Here is a 6,450-nt window from a genome sequence, read left to right as displayed (position 1 = left end):
AGGGGGGGAGGGGGGGGGGGACAAAAAGTCATTGTCTCTATCCTTCGGGGACAGACATGGCATGATAAGCTTATGTCTCAGAGCCACGAGGCAAATGCGTCACTGACAGTGAATATTGTTTATAAATCTTTGAAGGAAAAAAAAATGAGTATCGGTGTTGGTGAATTTTTGCAGCTCAAGTTAAGAGAAACACATCGAGATCACAAATTGCTTAAAAGAAAATTTAGAAAGACTCTTCTGAGTCGACAGACAGAAATGACGAAGGGAAGATAGGCCTACATTAACTTGTTTCCTCATCCAGAAAAAAGAGGGGTAGAAGGATAAGGATTAGGGGTAAATAGTTTAGAACGAATGTCTGTTGACCATTTTTAAAAACCTGATCTGGATGATCGGGTTGGGAGATGGCATTGACCAATGTACACCATCAAATACAACAACTCGCCACTACTTTTCTTTATTTTGGCCACGAAGTCCATAAGGACCTTCTATCGCATTCCGCCCGCAATTAAAAGGATCTGACCCCGTTGTGTCATAATAATAATATAACACTCGATAGCCTTCTGATTGGCTACTTGGCGCAGTTTTCATCAAATGAACCCCATCGTGACTCTAAATGATTTTGGAGGACGTAATCAAACGGCGTTAAAATTGGCAGTTTTTGCTAATCCGCAAAGAAAAATCTGACCACCCTCAATAAAATTATTGTGTCAAACCACATTTAATAGGGATTTCTGCAGTGTACGCAAGGTGTTGCGACCGAATCGACATTAATTTATCGAAATGTATAGGCTGACTGCTTCGACCCTGCCTGTTACAACCAACCCGAACTGAGTGGGAAACAGTATTCTATCCGGAAGGAGAAGATACTTGATAGAACAGACCCCCCCCCCCCCTTTCCCCGTGGGAATCGAACTCATGTCTTTCACTTGCAGCTATTAGGGGTCTAACCATGACACGGTATTGATGCAGGTAGCGAAGGAGAGAGAGAGGGGGGGGGAGAGAGAGGGGGGAGTCAGCATGGAGAGTGTTCCGGTGGGAGAGGCGGTAGTTTTCGCTCTAGTTGTGAGGAGCGAACAAGTATGTGTGTGTGGATGGGGGAGGGGGATGGGCGGAGGGTGTTAATGAAAATTAACGTCATCTTCCTTACATTTGGGGCCCAGTCTTTTTACTAGAGCTACACATATCAAAGACGATTATCATATCGTTATTTTAAAATTTTTAAAGATCTAATTCGTTCCTATTCCACAAATCTAGTAAAATACGAATTATAAATAGGTGCATCGAAATACATATACACATTTATATTGTATATCTATTATATATTTGGCAACTTAGAAACACATGTGTCACTTTTTCCATAAAACTACGACAGCTGCAGAGTTGAGAGTTGGCATGGACCTGCAAAAAGATAGATAGGTCCCCATGACGGAGCCCGATTCTGGATTTATTCATTTCTGAATTTAGACAAATATATGGGGTCTCTCGTGGCCTAGAGGTTAAGGTGTTGGCCTCTCATTCAAAAGGTCCCGGGTTCGAATCCGGGTAGCGACCGAAAAATGTTCTTCTCTAAATTTGTCTCCTTTCACCTCATTTCCTGCTCTCTAGCAATGTTCTGTCGTCTGCTTTCGTCTCCTCTTTCTGTCCCCACCCCATCACCTCCTTTGCCCCTTCCTCTGGGCTCCTGATTCTTTCTGCAGCCTTTCTACTGCTACCCCTTCGCTTCTTCTTACTGCTGTCTTTCAGCCACACACCTGATCTTCTGGTAGGAAAGATCTACACCTAGCCTTCTCGGACAAGGGCGAAAAATCTCGGAGGGCCCGTGTGCAAGTTGCGCACGTTAAAGATCCCTTGGTGGTCTAAAATCGATAAGAGTGGGCTTCGGCCGCCACCTGGGCAAAATTCAAAATTTCCTACCAACTGAAAATATTAGGTGTGTCCCGCGCGCTCATATGACCCTATGCAGTTGCGAGCGCCGTAACTTGCACACTGGACCTCCAAGATTTTTCGCCCGAGAAGGCTATGCTGTGTGGCTGAAAGACAGTAGTAAGAAGGAGTCAAGGAGAAGCAGTGGAAAGGCTGCAGATAGAGTCGGGTGCCCCGAGGAGGGGGCAAAGGAAGTGGAAACAAAAGCAGACGACAGAATATGGCTAGAGAGCAGGAAAGGAGGTGAAAGGAGACAACTTTAGATAGAAAGATTGCCCGTCGCTACCTGGATTCGAACCTGGGACCTTTGAATGAGAAGCGAACACCTTAACCTCTAGGTCACGAGAGCCCTCCTTACAATATATTGTGTGTATGTACGAGACTGAAATTAAATACTTCTACCGTACAAACATATTATTTGGATGATTAAAGCACATTTGAGAAACGTGTTATTGCTTTTTAAGAAACGTTTAATAGCTCTAGATAAAAGTAATGCAGCTATGAGATTATATTATATTTATCAACTCTTAAACGCTTTCATGTGGTATCCTAATAACCAGATGGTCAAACACATCGAAAGGCTGGTGAAGAAAGTAAGAGAAGCCGTTCACTTAGTACGAAATATACACATGTATCTTCCCTTGTTGAAGAAGTCCTATATTATTTTTCAGTCACATTGATATGAAAGTGCTGAAGACTTCAGTCTTTTCTTCGACACAGCACTTCTACTTCTACACTTCCATTCGGCATAGAAACCCTTGCGGGGCGTACGCCGCCAACAAGCTCTCCCCAGTCATCACAATTACGGGAAAGTCTCTCCAGCTGTTTTTAAGGAACGTGCTCGATTCTCCTTGTCTGCATATTCATATCATGGTGTAAAGTGTTCTTTGGCCCTCCACGTATCCTCTCCCCTCGAGACTTCCAATACGTGCCTTGTAGCACTGAGTGTAAGCTTGCTAAGAAGAGTGTGACCAATCAATCGGTGCCGGTTCAGTTGAAGGTCTACCGCGATGTTTCTGGTTAAGTTGAAGGTGTACCCCTGCTCAACACCACCACCAAGCACATCCTCCTGCAACCTTTGTTTATTTTATTTAATTTAGTGGGAATATTCCTGGAAGGATGAAAACAAATTCGGATCCCTGATTTTGAATTTCAAGATTTTGCGTAGGTCAAACTGTGTGTAGATCTAACCAACTGCATTACAGTGGTCTTTGTTGAACGTCTTTGTGCTTTACACTTCTGACACAATGTAGACTATTTAAAAAGCGAGATGACTCCGCTTGTCTGTGCCACCAGGAACTATATCGTGTTGAAGTTTGAAAAATAATTACATCTCAATAATCTTTTAGGAGCGGTTGTACTTTGTTGTTTTGTTGGGAGAGGAATTGTATTTCTTCCTTTTTTGTTTTCGTTTGTGTTGTGTTGTATTTACTTTAAGTCGGAGGTAATACCAATACCAAAAAAAGCCTAAAATATATTAATTAAATGACTTAAGACAAGTCGCTCTTACATCCATTGCTTTCAAGTGCCTCGAAAAATTGATCCTCTCAAATATTCTAGGTTGTGTTCATGGAAATCTAGATCCCTTCCAGTTTGCATACAAACAAGAGAGAAACGAAGATGATACTGTACTTGTTTTTTGTGACTCTATACTGAAACACTTTGAAACATCTAAAACGTATACGAGGGTACTTTTTGTTGATTTTTCCTCAGCATTTAATACAATTCAACCGCATATTGCCATTGAAAACTTCTGAGTCTGAGAGTTAGTCATCATATCGCAGCATGGGTACTGCAATTTTTGACAGGCAGACCACAATAATATGTGAAGCTGCACAAAATCTGACACAATTCTTTGTAACACCGGCCGTCCTCGGGGGTGTGTTTTGTCACCAGTTTTGTATACAATATAAACCAACGATCATAGAAAAATATATAAAACAACACGCTTAATTAAGTTTGCAGATGACTCCGCTACAATTGGATTAATAAACCTTGATGAAAAAGAGTATTTCGAAAAAATATGTATATTTTTTAATGGTGCAATTCAAATTTTTTTAAAGTGAACCTCTCAAAAACAAAGGAAATTATTTTTGATTTTAGAAGAGAAAAACAAACAATCCCACTACTCGTAATTGAACAAAAAACAATTGAAATCACGGATTCATACAAATACCTTGGTCTTACAATCGACAACAAATTTGCATGGCAAAACCACGTAAACAATATCGTTTAAAAAGTAAATCAGAGGCTGTACTTTCTCAGGAAACTTAGGTCTTTCAATATGAATCTATCCATCCTTCAGATATTCTACTCCACCACAATAGAAACTGATAAATTTTGGTATCACTTGCTATGGTAGCAATTTGGGAAGGCAACACATAAAAATAAACAAGTTGATAAGAAAGGCATCAAGAACAATTGGTAGAGAGCTAAGTAACTTTGAATATCTGCACAAGACAAGGCGGAAATAATGCTTAGTGACCATAGCCACCCACTGGCATCGGAATTTCAACTATCGATCTGCAGTAAACGATACATTTCAAAAAAAGCAGGAATAGACATATATATAAATCCATTCGTACCAACTGCAGTGAGGTTACTGAACACACAGTGCTACAAATGAAACAGGGAGAGAGAGAGAGAGAGAGAGAGAGAGAGAGAGAGAGAGAGAGACAGAGAGACAGAGAGACAGAGACAGAGAGACAGAGAGACAGAGAGACAGAGAGAGAGAGAGACAGAGAGAGAGACAGAGAGAGAGAGAGAGAGAGAGAGAGAGAGAGAGAGAGAGAGAGAGAGAGAATGTATTTCGGAGCGGGTTGTCCCAGCACGTGAGATATGCATTTACTTGGCTTATGTCCTGTCTTGTTGTGCGTTTGCGTGAGTCTAACTTTTGTAACGTCTACTGCCATTGTTAACGACCAAGACAAATTTCTCCCTACGAGATGAATAAAGATTGTCATTGTCATTGTGTTGTGTGTGTGTGTGTGTGTGTATGTGTGTGTGTGTGTGTGTGTGTGTGTGTGTGTGTGTGTGTGTGTGTGTGTGGTTTTTTTGTTGGTTTTTTTTGTGTGGATGTTTTGCGAAAGGGGGAGGCCTCTACATACCGCATACCGACGGGTTTGTCTGGGTGTACTTCTCTAAAATTATTGACACTACTGTCCTTCTGTGGAAACTTAATAGGCCTACCGGTACCATGATACCCTTACTGATGACCGAGTTCTTCTTCAAATTATAGCCTATTCTGAGACCAAATCCGGAATAGTCCATAAAGATGAGGATAAAGTAAAGGTCTTCTCCACTGTGTAGGCTACAAGTTAGAGTGGCATATTTTGTACGTCTCTATACGAGTATTCCGTTTTAATTACCTCCTGATTTTCTTTCCCATTCCAACCTTTTGTGAAGCGAAAGGCTACATTGATTTTTAAAAAAATTTAAAAAATTTAAAGTCAGGTTAAGAGGGTAAGAAAGGGAGTTAATTGGCTTCATTATTTTGGGAGGTTTCTAAGTTTTTAGGTCTGGTTTTTTTTTTCCACTCATATCAAACCCTGTGTTTCTCTGCATCTTAAGGTGTGGACACTTGTACACAAGGTTAAATTTTAAAGTAAGCATGGTAGCTGTTTATTTTTCTGACCAATTAGGTATGGATTTATAAGGTCAACAACTGGAATTTAAATCAACTTTTGGGGAAAATTTGTTCACTTCTGACTTCAGAAATCCTATCCTTACTTTCATTTGCCCAAGGGTGAATAAATGTACTAAACGAAGCAATAAATGTTAGGCTGAAATGCAAATATCGGAATTAATAGTGTTCGTTTCAGCCAAGCAGAGGTACTCTCTATTTTTGGCGAGTTTTCAGTATTCATTCTTAAGGATTCTTACCTCGGGTAGGCCTGTAGCGTTCTATAGTTAGGTAAAAAAAATCGGGGCGCAGCTTAAATACATGTATGGTGAAATATTTCCTGAACTATTGAACATAGACTCTCCAGCTTTTGCACAATGGTTTGTATCAATTGTCTTAATAGATCGATGTTTTTATAAACATCTGCTGGAATTGTATTCTAGAAAATTCCTTAATAACTAGGCCTACTAATTAAAAATCAAAGTGATTGGTTTCTGCAGATCTTGTCTTAATAAAACGGTTTTATAGCTGGGGCAATATTTAAAAAGAAAGTAGATCGATCTGCGTCATTTTTTTTTCTAATCGCGACTATATATTGAATATTATGTTTATTGAACACATGTTTTGTGAACTTTTAGAGCAAAAAAACCTTTAAGATGACGCGTGTTCATTATGAAATTTATTCTTTGTAACAAGTTTTGAAATTAACAAAATATTATGGACGTCATTGGTAAGCTGTGACGTAGGCAATAATATATTTGCGTTTTCAAAAACGTGTGTCGGGCATGAATAATTAAGTGCTGTGAACAATCCCATTTTCCGCGTGATGGATGTTTACAGTATTTTATATAAATTTATGAAGAAAAGTTTTTTTTTTTAAATCAACCCTCAATTTATGTGGAAAA

The sequence above is a fragment of the Aplysia californica genome, unplaced genomic scaffold (genome assembly GCF_000002075.1).
Source record: "Aplysia californica isolate F4 #8 unplaced genomic scaffold, AplCal3.0 scaffold00046, whole genome shotgun sequence".
Taxonomy (NCBI): Eukaryota; Metazoa; Mollusca; class Gastropoda; order Aplysiida; family Aplysiidae; genus Aplysia; species Aplysia californica.
Note: the sequence above shows the minus strand (reverse complement) of the source record.